Source organism: Rhea pennata, chromosome 7 (genome assembly GCF_028389875.1).
Source record: "Rhea pennata isolate bPtePen1 chromosome 7, bPtePen1.pri, whole genome shotgun sequence".
NCBI classification, from domain to species: domain Eukaryota; kingdom Metazoa; phylum Chordata; class Aves; order Rheiformes; family Rheidae; genus Rhea; species Rhea pennata.
The window spans coordinates 19,773,793-19,790,029 of NC_084669.1; positions in this window are offsets into that span (position 1 = coordinate 19,773,793).

Sequence of the window (16,237 nt, forward strand, 5' to 3'; positions counted from 1 at the left end):
CATCTTATACCCAGGTGGAAATCCACACTCCTAACCAGTGTAGTCATGAAGATACAAAACCGGCCTTTAAATAACAATTACCTCTGAATTCTTGGCTACAGGAAAGGTAACGGCCTCCCTTGTGGAAGTGCAGTCTGCAAGGTCTCCTCCAGGCCCCTCAAACCATTTCTGAAATGAACTATGCTTTGCTACTATATGCACACTTTCACTTCATGATTTTATCTGTACTAGCAGTTTTGCTATACTGGCTTCACACTCCTATCTCACACAGTGGCATCAGAAAAGCTTTAGGCCAAAGTGTATTTTTTGTGGTGAAAGCAATCCTATCAAGCAGATACTAGCAGCACAAGGCCAAAAAAAGGCTGCTGGATTTGTGCAGGCTGTTGGATTGCTCCTTTTCACCACTGTTGATAGAATAGAGAATAATCTGGTCAATACCCTAACGCTATTGCATATATCAGTGGGATCCCATCCCAAAAGGAAGCTCTGGAATCAGAAGGGTGATTAGAGGCAGGAAGAGAGATTAGAGTCTTGGAAAAGAAGTAGTGCAAGAAGACACTGAACGGGAACTCTTTTTACAGAGGAGATAAAAAGCCAAGGGACTGAAGTAGTTAGAACAATCAGTGCCGTACAGAAGCCAGATCATCACAGACTTTCTGTTACTATGTCTGCTAATATAGGAACAGCCTGAATGTGCGTGGATACTCTGTGAAGTTGAGTCACAACATTCAAATTTAACTAGAGGAATGGCTTCTCTACATGTTTTAAGTGAATACGAGGCTCTTGATGCCTGGAGACCAGCAAGGGTCGGGATAAAATAGGACATTCCTCAAAACTATGGGAATATAGACAATGATATTAATGACATTTCAAAAACAAGAGTTTGGGGAAAGTTATAAAATATATTGGCAGACAATTGCTAATGAAGTAAATCAGCAAGAAATTTCCCCAGCGGGCAGTTTCTGTCTTCTTTAGCAGCACCTGGTTCTTAGTACAACTGGAGCTGTGATATTGACCCAGATGTCTCATGCTGTTTGGCAAGCCTGATGTTCTTCCCTTCTGAATTTGCAACTATAAATCAGCTAAGGTTCAAAATGCTCAATTTTCTATCCTCTCTCCTGTGTGTATTTTCTTAGCATTTGCTGCTTACTTTATTTACACAAATAAGACTAGTGTTCACACACCAGAGTTCTCTAACCAGCCTTCACACTTTTACAAACTGTAGAGATTGAGTTCTGTAGAAGGGTGAAGAATATTTTTTTACAGGTTTTTGGTTTTAGCCAAGACTGGGAAGAGAGTTAGCAAAATTCTGTGCAGAAGGTTCCTCCTATGGCATTTCCAGACCAGTCAGAAACCTATGGAGGAAGTCAGGGCTCAAGAGATTTGCAGCTTAGTTCTGCTCACTGAAGAAGTTGGAATAACTTGGATAAACATTGGTTAATCAGTATAACTCCTCAGTGCTTATCTGTAACAAACCCAGACTGCTTACTCCTTACTATTCCCCGTGCACTAGTTTTTGCCAGACATAATCACAAACATTCCTATTTCCTGATAACACATAGAGAGGCAAAGTTGATTCAGAAAATTTTTCTCGTGTGTGAGAGCACAGGCAGCTGGCAATTTTGCTTAAGTCCAGTGGCTGATATTTAAGAGCCAGCCTGACTTCCAACTCAGATGTAACTAGCAAGATAGGGAACTGAAGAAGCGTGTCTTCTGAAAAGCATAGATAGCCTGAAATAATCACTTCTTGTAAGCCGCTGAAGTAGGTCTCTTGAATTTCACTTCCTGATAGCACTGTGAAGTGTGTGTGAGAGATGGTGACACTTAAGAGAGAAACAAACAAATGACTGGCAGGAATTAGACACTACTGAATGAATGCTGGAGTGTGGTAGATTTTTTGGCGAGCTTGGTAAATTCACCAAAATTTACATTTACAGAGGGAATTAAATTGTTTGGGAATTTGTCTTGAGTTGAGGGAAAGTTTTGATTAAAAAAATATCTATGGGAAATATTGAAAATGTGGCAACATTCCTTGTTTGCTTTTCCAAAAGAATTAACTTTTTTTTTTTTTAAAAAAAATGCTTTGTTTTATGTTTATCAAACCATGCATTTTTGTTTTGGGTTAAATTTAAACTCTGGGGATGGAATATTCCTATATATTTTGTCTTTCCAGCTAGCTAGAAAAAATATGTATCTCAGCCTGAAATTAATTTCCTTCCTATTTTTTTTAGTCTTGGTTTGGTGGAGACCTAAGTGGACTCAGGCAACAATACCCAAACAAGACATAACACGGCTTTTCTGGGCTGTTCTTCAGAAGTCATCCCAGGCTAAGGTGCAAACTTATACCCAAGTCCTAACTCAGCTTAGACTTCCCAAGGAAAAAATGTAACCAGTAAGAGGGCAACAAACATTTGAGGAAGATTATCTTCCTTTTCCTAGCTAAGTGGGGAGGAACGGAGAATTTGACTGGTAGAAAGGTTCATACTGCTGTTCTCAGTGCATAACCAGCTAGATCAAGTGTGCCCAGCTGCCTGGCAGGAGAAGCAGGCAGGAAAGTACTTGGCCACTGCAGGTCTGTCACCTGCCAAACTTTTATTCTGAACAGTAGGAGGAGAATGAAGAGAGCTAATGGGCTTAGCTCTAACCTGAAACTCCTACTCCACATGTGCTGCTGTGCTGGGAAAGCAAGTGGCACTTCACCTCTCCCACTCCCATCTCCGTGCATGCTGGGCTTTCCCCACGCCAAATCTCTGTAGGCATGGCCACCCAGCCCACCTCAGGGCCTGTGATTGCAGATGCAGGAGTCTAGCCTCTCCTCTTCATCCTCTGCTTGCTTGCTTGTCTCTACCTTGCATTGCCTTTGCTGAGCTGTCAGCCCATCCCTATTCCCTGTGCTCCTGATCCAGGTCCTGGGCCAGGAGAGCACTAGGATCTTGGAAGCCCAGGTTTGATCCCCTGGGTTTGCAAACAGTCTGATGAGCATCCTGAGTGTTGCTCAAGCTGCCTTGGTCATGCTAGACCCACACTGAGACTTGGACAGAAAACCTACCTGTTTCATGTCAGATTGTTGCCCTTGGGCCCTTGGTATACTGGAAGATAAATCTTGAATTGCAGGAGACAAGATTAAATCTTCACACACATTATCTTACATCCATATCTACATTACTGTAAGGGTTTTTGAGAACTTTTCTATTTATTTATTTTCTCATATTACCAGTGACATTAATTGCTTGGCAGCAGCTGCTGCCAAAGCAATGATCCAGTTTACAAGCACAATGAAGAAGGGCCTTTTACCTTACTGAATCAAATCTTTTCTTCTGCTTGGAAAGCAGAGATTTATTTATCTCAAATGACACAACAGCATTTGCTGTGCTTTCTTTCAGAAGGATTCAAGAAGTGCTAATAATACAGAATGCAATCAACACAAGCTATTTATTTATCAATTTTCCACCATCATTTGTCCTATACTTCTAAAGCTGAGCTGACTCCCAAAGGAACCAATTCACAAGACATTTATAGTAAGAGTTATGTCCAGCCAAACCAGATGGAGTGCAGATAGTACAGCATGTGACAGGGGAGCAGATGTTTTCTAATCATTCCCGCATCATTCCTGGTCACTAGCCAGCTGTACTGGGATTACCCAGTCTACATGCACGAGCAGCATGGTTTCACACTCATGCTAATCCAGATGCCTACTCAGGAGAAAAATTTGGAGACTCAGCACTGGTATCTTTATGATGCCTTGCTGTTGCACCTCATTTAATTTAATTTAATTTTTGCAGTGATGGTTAGCAAAGGGAAGGGCATCAGAATTTAAATCACACTTTTCAAAGTGCTCTTTAGCACTAGCGTGGCTTCTCCAGACCCCTCTATCTCTCCAGAGCAGGTATGATGGCCCTGCAAAGCTGTGCACAGCTCCTTGCAGCTTCCTACCTTGTCCCTTGGAACTGGCCTGCAGAACCCATTTGCAGAGGAAGAGGGCAGAGCACCTGTGACCTCCTCTTTCTGCTAAGCTGGAGGGAAGGAACTTGGCAGGCCTGAGGACAACTTGCAGTAAAGCAGGAGTGACAAGAAACACGTTAGCAGGTTGAGGAGTTTGAACTCATCTCCAGAGTTCTTGGTGAGCTACTACAGCCTGAACAAAAAAACGGAACAAAACCTGCTTTCTGAGCTAGAGCTGCAAGAGCCTCATGCCCACAGCAGGTGAGAGTGCCTAAGGGGACTTCAGAGACCTCAGATGACATGGAACGCAAACAGAGATGTAAGACGGACTTAGCTCCAGTCAGCAGCTCCACTGACTGAAGAAAGCCTAAATTCTGTGGCTGTCAACAAGGGGAACCATTGGGGTGCCCTCAGCAGCAGAACACAACAGCCAGCAGTTGCTGAGATGGAGCTGTGATTTAAAGCGTGATTTAAATTCTGATGCCCTTCCCTTTGCTCATTATCACTGCAAAAAGTAAATTAAATTAAATGAGGTGCAACAGCAAGGCATCATAAAAATACCAGCTCCTAGAGGCTGCCCTGCCTCTCCCGCTCCATCTGTACTGTCCTCTGGCAGCTGCCCCAGCGCCAGCCTGGAAAGAAGACTGACCCGCAAAGCAGAGGGAGGCAGACTGTGTGCTGCTGGGGACACATGCCTCAGCTGCTGGCTGGTCATCGCTGAGGCAGCTGCTGCGCAAGGACATGCAGGTGGGATGTGGCCCAGGGTGTGTGTGCCATTGCAGCAGGGCTGCCCTTGCAGAGCAGGAGGGACACAGGCTGAGGCTTTACTGTCTGCCTCTCGTCACCACCTCCCCATTTGTCCCATGTGCTTGGTCTCTAGGAAGAGATAAATGACACCTTTCTCCTTATCAGAAGGACTAAAGAGGAGTGAGTTAGAGGGACAACATCATTCATTTTTGCGTGCTCACTGTCAGCTCTAATTCACTCTTTGAATTCTATTAAATTTCTTTTTTCCTTTTTTCCTAAGGATCGCATATCTCTTCTATCTATCTGAATTCTGAGAAGAAATTACTTTGTCTTCATTTAAAAAATGGATAAGATCCAAAGGGTTCCTGGAACAGAAAGGTTTGTTCCAAACAGATCTGCTGAAATCTTCCCAATCATTTACATACACGTGTACATACATACTTAGACACACACACACATATACATACACATGTATATCACATATCTATACATAGGTACGTGTACACACACATGGACACACTCACATACACACTGCACTGTAGACATATGTGGAGACAGATCCATTACACTATAGCTCTTATTGTCTTGGAATCAAACCAGAATGACATTTCCTGAGTTTAGGCAGAGCTGCTTTCATTCAGGAGGTCATATGGATTAGACATTTTTTTTTTCCTTGGGAATCTGCGATTTTCCCAGGAGATCCCATATATGTGTCCATGACCTACATTTTACTGTATTATGATTACTATATATTTACATTCCAGTGGTACCTGAAGTGGGGAAACAGATTTGCTTTTTTTGACAAGGGTGCCAAATCATGTCTCTGTTGTTGGGTTGTGTGATGCAGAATATGTCCCCTGAGCAGCCTATTTAACTCCAGGCGTGAGACTGAAGTCACAGTCTATTACAGGAGTCCTTGTCTCCCATTACCTTGCAGGATCAGAGAGAATGGATTAAATTCTCAGGACTGTGGCTTGAGAAGGTATATATGAAAAATCCCATGTCCTATATGACAAATAGAATGAAATAACATCCTAAAATCTGTCTTTTGGTGTTGGCTGAGTTTGTGTCTCCCAGGCTTAACTGCATGTATTGCATGTCCCCTCTTACCTGTCCCTCATCTAGCTAGGTCCAAAAGTGCCTGTAGGTATTTCATTCAAACCTGTAGGCTGCAGAGCAGCTCTAGGCTTAGAGTTGTAACCTGTTTAGGCACATCTGAAAATTGTCTTGGTCATCTCTTTATAGCACAATATGCACACAAAGATCCCTGTATATATGTACAAATTCCTGAGTAGATGTCAGCTGGTCTATGTAGAAACATCCTTTGCTTTCAAGGAGCCATCTGATAAATTTCTGCTTCTAAAATAAATCCAGAAGAGATTTCACAATACTTTGTTGCAAGGGAACGGGCTTTGGGTGCAGACAAAGATCAGTTTGAGAAACATCACTGAAAGAGATGCAAACAAACAGAGGTGCCTCACTGACCTAATGGAGGGTCCACCAGCTGGCTTGAGAAAAGAGATAGTAGGCTTCTTGGGAAAAGGCAGGAAGGCAAACTCAGAAACCCTAGTTGTCAGAGGTTCAGTACTATTTACAGTGCTGATAATGACAAATAGACAAAAGGCTAAGACCAGCTGGACTTAGTCTGTGAAATCTCATGCTAGGGTTGCACAGGTCTAACAGTTTCCATCTCTTAGCTGGATTTATCTGCGACTTGGTTCAGAGTCAACTGCAGTCAAGATTTTTGCTGCCCTTCTAGAAAAGATGGTTACTGGCACACACTGGAGCTGCTCCACTACCTTTGCCAGTTTCATTAGGAAATGTTCCCAGGGAGTAAATAAGTATTTAATTGCTCTTGCATCCACTAGCAGGAGTCTTGAGATGCCTATTGGCAGGGACAGAGTAAGCCTGAAGATATATGGAGACTCCATTCTGTTACTGCCTTGTGTCAAGGTTCTTCTGGAGTTCAGAGGACTTTGTTCTCTAGACCTCTCAGCCAAACACTACTCATGAGGGTGCAATTTAAAGCAGACTTTGTGTGGGTGGGTCTCCTTGGAGAAGACTGATACTAAGCCAAGTATGGAGCCAAACAGCCTTGGTTTCCCAAGAATGACGCAAAGATAAACACAACTTATGGCTAAAAAGTATTTTGTAATCTTAAATCTGGAAGCTGTCAGTTTGCAATTAAAAAGCTGTCCTGCTCTCTGCCTCGCCATTAGAAGGGTAGGTCACCAGGACCCTTCAGTTGATTACAGTCAGGCCATGTCTATTGCTCTCCTTGTGGTGACTGCAGCAATGTCATTAGGCAGGAGAATTTCGTTGCAGAGAACCACCCTACTCTTTCAACCTGGGAAGTGCTTCTCATATTGAGGGGTGGGCTAACCTCTTCTGAGCCAGGAGGCATGCACTCTGTGAGGGGGATAGACCCAGCCTGAAAACTTCATATCCAGACCTGACCTTTCTGGTTGCATCTTGAACAGACTGTTTCCACGGTCATAAATAGCCATTGGACAAATACAGCCCTTGCATGATTTTCCTGAAAGCTGCAGGCGTCCACCACAGGTAAACATGTGCCAGCATCTGTAGTGACGGATGCCTTCTGCCAGTCATTAAAGAAGCAGGGGTGATAGCGTGTAGAAAAGTCTCTTAAGTACTGTCTTTAAACCTCTGTGGCTTTGATTCAGCAAAGCACTAAGGCAAGTCACTTTTAGCCTAAAATGTGCTGCAGGCAATATTCAGTTGTCTGCTTAAAGCTATGCATGTGGTTAAGTACTGTGCTGGATCAAGGCCAGCATATATTGCATGATGCTACTAGATGAGTAATCAGCAGTGGGGACTGAATCCACACACCATCTGGTCCAAAGGTATGCACCCCCACTTGCCAAGCTGAACTTGGCAGGCAGTCCTTTCAGAACAGGGAGTCTACCATACAACCCCCTGGAAGAGGACAGTGTACCAACTGCACAGGTTTGGCTTGGTGATGTCAACTGGCACAAAGCTGAAACCATCTGTGTAACTTACACATTTTGACATCTTCACCAGAGTCCCTGTGAGCATAGCCATACCAAGGTGAAGAAACATACTGACACACCCTGGAGTCAGGAGGCCTGTTTCCATACCAGAAATAGCCACCTCACTCCTATAGAATCAAGCTAATGGTATAAACATCAGGGAGAAATTATTTTGCACACCTCCTCAGTGTTGCTGTGCCAATTGAAGTGCATAGGACTAAGGCGGCTTAGGCCTTCTGGGCCTTTTAGCTGAGTGAATATAACATACTTGAGCACAGACTGTGTTAGAGAAGCTGAGAGTGAATTAAACTAGGATATATCTGAATACATAAGCTTTGGGAGTGTGGCCTGAGGAAAAGCCATGAAGGTAAGAGCTCTCTAGGCAGAGAGGTGGCTGAAAGGGGACAGGAGGTGAGAAGAGAGAGACTTCTTCCTGCATCATATTATATTCAGGGTAAGGAGTTCTGCATACTTCTGGCAAATGGACAGACTGCAGCAAAAGTGTAACTCACAACAGCATGTTTTTTTTTTCCCTCCTGCCAAAAATAACACTCAACACCTTGAACACAGCTGAGCACTCAGGGCAAGGCAGGCTACTATTACTTTAGTCTCAAAACACCTCATATTCTTTAGCATGTTATCTGCACACACTCCTCTGAGACAACAAAGTATTTTGATGTTGACTGCCACACAGAGGCTGTATTTGGAGCTGTGGAGCATGGAACCTCCTGAGCTCCCAGGTCTAGGTCTACACATGAACTGTGTCCTTCAATGATTTTTTCTATTGGAAGGAAATCTGGATGCAACTGACTTCTAGGCTGTGCAGGGAATCCATGAAGGACAGGGAAGCCTTTCAAAATAGTGCTCCCAGCTCTGCACGTACTCTTCTGTCTCCTGCTTGAAGGAACGGGTTGCACGCTGTGAGCACGGAAAGCATTCAAATGAGCGAGAAATTTCTCACTCTTTCATGAAGTGTCTTTTTTTTCTTCCCTAAAGAAAATAAAGACAAATTGAAAGAAAAAGCTATCCTTAGTTAATAAGAAAATGAAATACGTTTTGCCCACTTAAATATGTATGAGATTAGACAAATGTGCATTCTATTAAAACTGATTTTCTTTGAAGAAAATACTTAGCAATTAAAAAAAAAAAAAAAAAAAAGCTTGAGGAAGTAACTTCTAGTATTACACTGGTGTCACCTGAGTATTCTTGGTGAATCAGTGCCAAAAGCTAGATTTCATTCATCAGAACCCATATACTTTGATCTAAGTCTGTAAATGAGGTAGGATCTGGCTTTTGTGTCTTATGGGAAATTCAACATGGGATGTCTACAACATTTCTATCCTAAAATGAAACAAAGACAAATTGGAGATTGTGTAAACCCTGAGTGTGGAAAGATTCAGAATATTTCATCTTACTTTTGATTTTTAAGCCTTAAAAGGCTTTTCTTTGCTAAAAGCTGTTCTGAAATGTTATTTTCAAAATGCAGAATGAATCTTTCTCTGAACTGGTGTTATATCTAAGTAGGATGCTTCAGCACATTTGAAATGATTTGTTTTGGAGTTTCTGTTCTAAACAAAATGTTACAATTGATTTCTAAAATTTTTCCATGTTGTAGGAAATAGATTTTCTTGGTTAACAATTTTTTCATTAAAAAGTACTAAATAGATCTGTTCATTAAGACACCTTACAGAAATGTGCTCTGAAAACTTACATGATGAAAGATCTATTTATTTCACAGAGCACTGGAAAGCAGTAAGAAGGTTTTCAATGACTGTGTAAGGAATTCATAATGATGAGACACTTAAACTAAGGTGATTCCTGAAAGGGATTTGGAGTATGGAGCTCTCAGTAATATTTGGTCATAAATATTACTGAGATTTTAGAACCATGTGTGGTGAGCAATCTTAGGCTTTGCTGAAATTCAGAAAGATTGTCTTGTGTGTCTAAAAGAGATCTTTATTGCCAAATGCTGGATCTTAAAAATGTATTTGAAAATGGCTCTGTCTTGGATTTAGCTGAGTATACTGGAATACAACCTGCTGAACAAAATAAAGATATATTGCAGCAAGAGATTTCAGACTGGTCCATTTTTGATTTGCCTGTGTGCATTTGTTTGGGTGGAAAAGTAATATGTACAGCAAAAGTGAAAGAATAAATAAATATAATGGATTCACCAGGATATATCTCCCAGCTAAACTTATTTTGATGAATGATACCCAAATGCTAAGTGTAAACCATGTATATATGTATATATAGGGATTTTCAGATACAAAGTCCTCTTTGTTAGGGAACTTTCTGATATAGCTCTGATATTTAGCAGAGGCGTCTTATCTACATGGCACCCAGAAATGGAATAATCTGATTAAAAGTGTTTTAGATGCAGGTAATTTTTATGAAAAGCACTGAGCTTTTCCAGGGCATGATCACTATCACACTGCTTAATTATATTTTCTTTCACTAGAAGAATGCAGCTATCTGAAAGTGTAATGAAGTGATTGCTGTTTGTGTAGCTGTGAAGAAAGGAAGCTCATTGGTTCATTAGCAAAGCAAATGATTTTGCCTTTGGCACTGGTTAACCTTACAGGCCAAATTCCACTCTCAAGTACAGCAAGAGGAGAATAACAAGAGGTAGTCTGGATTTACAGTGCTGTGAGTGGGAGCAAAATTTGGCCCTTACCCTTTGATGGGAAAGTAAATACAATATTCTTTCTTTCCATCGATCATGTTGCAAAGCTAGATGGCTGAATTAGATTACAGAGGCCACACTAAGAACTACCTATTTGGGGCTGAATTGAAAAATGCTATTAAAATGGGATTCCTGGAATTTAGCAGGAAAACAAAATATTTCCTAGTCAAACTCTACTATACTTGCAAAAAAATTCTGGGTGACTAAATGAGAAAGCTTTAAGGGACCCTCCTGTCTGTGTTTCAAGTTGAAAGCATTTAAATATATTTGAGTTTTTGATTTTTTGCTCTGGTTTTGTGATGGATTTTTGGATACTTACAGCTTAATTTTGAGAAAACTTGTAAATGTCAAACTTTTTGAAATTACACATTTTTAATATCTCCTCATATAACATATGTACTGAACATACAGCTCACTTCAGAACTGGAACATGGAATAGACCTTCCAGCACCAGCACCTTGCTGTGAGAGATGTTGACAAAACATTTTTGTTACTACAATCTGTTGATTTCTTAGAAAATATTCAGCTGTGAACACTGGCAAGGAAAAGTTGATTGTCAGTAAACATGGATAGTAAATTAAAGGGTGAAGATACATAGGTATGGAGGAATACTGAGTGATTTTTTTTTGTTTGTTTTTTGTTTTTTTTTTTTTTTTTGGGGGGGGGGGGGTTATTGGCTTTTAAGGCCAGAAGTGACTTCTAGGTCATTCAGACAGCATAGCACAGGCCACACATATGTGCTGGGTCATGAAAAACTAACCTTGTTTTCGGAGGTTTTCTTCTAATCTCTCCTTTTTGAATTAGGCTTCACCTCTTCATACCCTTGCTATCCCCATGTGACAGGTATGACTGTCATTCCCATGTGCATTTTCCTTACCTTCCCTATGTCCATATACACACAGCAGGTAGGCAGAGATTTGTCATCCAGTGTGATTTTTAAAGGCATACTGGGAAGGAATCCAACACTATTAAGCTTTCTCACATTAAACAGCCTAATTTATTGTTAATAAATTACAGTTTTTCCTTGGAATCACAATCCTTTTGTATGTTGTGTTTGAATCCCTTTACTGCCAGAGCAGTAAAACTTTGACTACATCTAAAAGCATTCCTAATAAATAACCTAGAACTCCACTTATTTCCCATTAAAAAGGCCTCTGTTTGTAAAATTCTTTTCTTGTTTAATGGATTTTTTTTCTTGTATTCAGCATTTCCATCATTCGTAACTAGATCCAGTGCAAAACCTTGCGGAATAAATTTTGATTCCACTGTATAAACTGAGAGTAATTTAAATGACATTAGAAGAGCTACTCTGGATTTGCACAACTAAAACCATGAGAAGAGTCTATTGAAAAAGCAGGCAGACTTGAGTTGGTAAAATAATGCATCAAATGTGCTACAAGGCTGCAAGCAGCAAGTTCAGGTACACTCTACAGCGCATCTGAAGATAGTTGTGTTCCTCAAGGGCATGTCAGTGACTTAGTCAAGCAATTGATCAAGAGTCTAAAAACAGCCCAGATATTGAAATACATTTGGACTGTGAGACTGCATCTAAAATCCATTCTTAGAGGTTTTAAGCTACTTTTGCAAGAGGAAAAGAAAAGTTGTGAGGCCCTACTGCCTTGCAGAAATCCCAAACCCAGGCTGAATCTCCAGTTCCAGGCAGAGGTGTGACAGGAGCCAGGTGCCCAAGGATGGGCCCCTGCGGACAGTGCACTTGTGGGGAATGCTGCCCGAGCTGCCACACAGGAACAGCAGAGGACAGGGGAACCCAAACAACTCTGTCCTCTGCTGCTTCTGCCTCTGTTGCTGGATAATTTCTGTGACCAATACTTACACTGAAAGGTAGAGTTTATTGAGTTTATTTTGCTTTGTCTTATGCCAAAATACTTTTTTTTTTTTTTTTTTTTTTTTTTTTCGCATTTAGAAAAGCTAAAAGTCTATCTGAAGAATAGATACTTCTAATGGCAATGTCACACTGCAGGCATGCAAACGTGATTTAATCCAAATATGATGCAGGCCCTTGTTCTGCGGTTGTTACCAACCATTACTGTTAGAAACACAGGCACCAGTGTGTCTAATCAGCATTGCTTATAACTTTCCCGAATTTTAACTACTCTGAAAATTTTCATCCGGGGTATCTGTTTGAGGTTAACTTTTTAAGGAAAACTTTTGAAGTTAAGCTGCCTCACAGAATCACAGAACAGTTGAGGCTGGAAGGGACCTCTGGAGATCATCTAGCCCAACCCCCCTGATCAAGCACATTGCACAGGATTGCATCCAGGTGAGTTTTGAATATCTCCAGAAAAGGAGACTCCACAACCTCTTTGGACTACCTGTTCCAGTGCTCTGTCACACTCACAGTGAAGAGTTTACAGCTGAAAATATGGAAAAATATGAAAAAAATGTTGCTTGACTCTATTAAAAATTCTTACAAGAATTTTTTATATCCTATTGTATCATCGTATTTATCTGTAAATTTAGACTATTGTAGCAAGACCATATGTCCTCCTAGGGAGAGCCTTGAGCCTTAGGCAAACTGAGAGTTTCTTAAAATTGCAGCTCATATAGTTTAGAAAGGAATATATCTGAAATCAATGTGAATTTCTATGTGAGTAGGAGAGGCTGAGAAACAGTGATTAAAGTGAATAGTAATGAAAAATTGTATCATAATGAATAAGCACTAGTCTGCCAAGCTTGGATAATTCCTAACTTCTGTAAATTTGAGTTCAAGATTTTTCTAATATAACTTTTTTCCAGGTAATATAAGAGACAAAATCTGTAGTAAAAGGTAGTTAGATAATAAAGCAAAGTGCAGAAACCTGATGAAGTATTTTATTAACGATAGCTTGTTCCTTACCTCTGTTAATGTCTCTACAGAGAAGTTCCAGGAAGGAGACAGAATCTGACTGTATGGGCAATACCTATCGCCAGTCCTTGTAAGTAGTACAAGGGACAGAAATCAAACAATAGATTTTTACAGCCCAAGCTTGACCAGTGCAGACTCCTCCATAAACACAAACTGCTGTCCGTCCTTTATCAGTGCATCATGTATGCTGTCCTGCTGCCTGCAAGCACTCAGAAATTATGTGACAGGTCTTCAGCATCTCACAACATCTTATAAAACAGTAATGCAAACTAGTGTATACGTCTGTCCATCTTTCTTTTTCTGGTACCTTTTAAATTTACATTTCTAAGCTTTTCCTTTGCAACTTAAGGACTGTAAAATTGCTAAGAAAAAAGTTGCAAGTTGAGTTCCTTTGGGATCATAATTTTAGGAGCTTGGACTTTAAGTAACAGCAACAATGGCAAAACTAGTTGACAGACCATGAACAGCTGGTCAGAGCATGATGTTGGTACCTTTGGTGATGTTGGAGTTGTGGCAGATGTCATATTTTGGGGTGTGCAGATGTTACTGCATCTGTGAATCACAGGAGTATTCTTGAAAGGTACGAACAGATGATAACTGAGTGATAATGGGGCACTCCCAAACTGCAGGTGGGTTCAGGTGAGTTTTGTGTAAGAGGGTGATTAACTGATTTCATACGAACTGTTGTGATGAAGAACTCTAAAACTCAGAACATCCTAGGAACTTTTTGTCCCCTCCCCACAAAAGAATTAGAAAGGAAAACTGAAAAATATGAGGATTTTTCATTTTTTTGTTTGGAAGTGCTTGGATTCTCTGCTAAATACAAACAACAATCCATTGCTAGCTCCTTGGGGACTAACAGGAATGATGTGTGGATCAGTGCTCTCCAATTCGACTTTGTTTTGGAAAAATGACTGACTGATTTGTTCGAGGCTGTATCCCGGCAGAACTCGTAACGCAGCCGTTGATGCATACGTTAATCTCATCCTCCCCGTCTGCAAAAGCCCTGCTAACATTGCCTCCCTTTTAGAACATGTGTGGCAAGAAATAGGCATGCTTAAGAAATTAGTGGCCATGTGAGAGCTCCGTATATTTCCAGTTAAAGCATCCCCTACTTGTACATCCCTCTTTTTGCTTAGTTCACCAAATGGGGAAATTTATGGCTCCTTGAGATTATTGCTGGCATTCTCTCTCAACATCTATTTACAGGGGGTAAATAAATCCTAGGTCTCATCTCAAAGGATTGAATATCTGCTCATGATTTTACAGTGAATGTAACTCTTCTTCCTTTTGGCATTCCTTTTAACTACTTATTCTCCAACTTCAGCCAGCTCAAGCCATGAGCCCAGTGCACATTTGGCTAGGGTGACTCTCTATGGCTTTTCTCTGCAAGCCATTTCCTTCTGCATTGCACTCAATATATACAGTAACAGAGACACTTGTGATGAGTCAGTGATTACATTAGCAAGCAGCATATTTCCAGGCTCCCATCAGGGCTAAGTAGACCCTGAAAGAGCAAGAGAATAATGGGTCCAAATAAATATCACCTGCACTAGTATGCTGGCTAGGAAATGGTTGGGTCTATGTCCCTTCCTTTCATGTACTTGGGCAATAACAGCTTTTGAGACTAAGGTAAAGGCTAGACTGAGATCCCAAAGAAAACTGGGCTTGAAGGATCATCTTGAGCACAGTTACTGGTGCTGGCCAAGGCCAGCGCTCCAACAGCATTGATGTTACTGCTGGATAACAGGTACAAGATTTTCCTACCAGCCACCAGGAGAAGGATTAAAAAGAAAGCAGAATCAAGATAATTACTTTCCCCTCCCTGCTTTCCAAGCCCAAGAGCTCAGTAGAAAAGACTGTAAGAGTAATTGCGAGCAAGTATGCACAGTTCAAAACCATGTGTGCAGAGCGCTTGTGAGACTGCCTGTAGTTTTTGAACCACTGTGTTTAAGCCCATGGGTGCTACTAGACTTCCTTGATGTGCAGAGTGCATGGACTGTCTCTGTTGTAAGCTGGGAAATATTGCTCTGAAATACTGTTACCCAGGCTGCGGACAGGCATTGTCTTATGGAGACATCTCTGTCAGAGGTCACCATCCTCCTTAATCTGCAGCCCGAGCAGTTTCTGGGACTGCTGCTTAGCCTGTTTCCATCAACATGAACTCAAGCTGTTACTCTCTTATCCTGTTTGAACTTGTCCTTGCTAACCCAAACTCTTTCTGTGTCAGATGGGCTAGAGAGGACTCTGAGAAGCAACTTTGCTGGCAGGTCTGAGCACTAGCACACTGCAAGTTGGTGACAAACAGAAGCCTCGTCTAGGGCCCAGCTGCCTGCAGTGTGCCTGCAGAGCAAACATCTGTCTGCAGGGTGCATGTCTGTCCAGAGGGTGCACAGCTGCCTATAGCTCTGGACCTCCAGGAGCCCAATTCTCCCTTTAGTGGGCTCACCTTAATACAGTTTAATTGAGCCTATTCGCATTCCTACTTCTCCCTAGTTCAAGTTTACTTTTCAGGGATTCTCAGGAACTGAGCCAGGAATATCTGTGGAATATCATATCTGTGGCACAGTTCTTTCAGCCCTTGAAGCAGGAGAGCTACAGGAAACATGCTTGCTGAGGGCTGCTAGAGATTCCTGTGGATGTCGCATCACAGGCTGCCCTGTCTATGGATGCAGACTGTCTAAGCCTTGGCAGAAGCTGAAGTTTCATTACCTTACACAAGTCAGATACTTGGAAGAGCCATCCCTGAGGAAGGACACTAGATGTGACAAACTAACATGACATCTGTCAGGAAGCGTTTAGATAAACCTGGTCCTGCCTTGGGCAGGGGAATGGATTAGATGATCTCTCAAAGTTCTTTTCATCGCTATGAGAAAAAATAGAAATTCCTCACATGAAATAAAGAAGTTACTCTTGCGATTATATATGATCATGATCAAAATGTTTAATATTGAATAATTAAAAATACCACCACCAGCTGTGTCA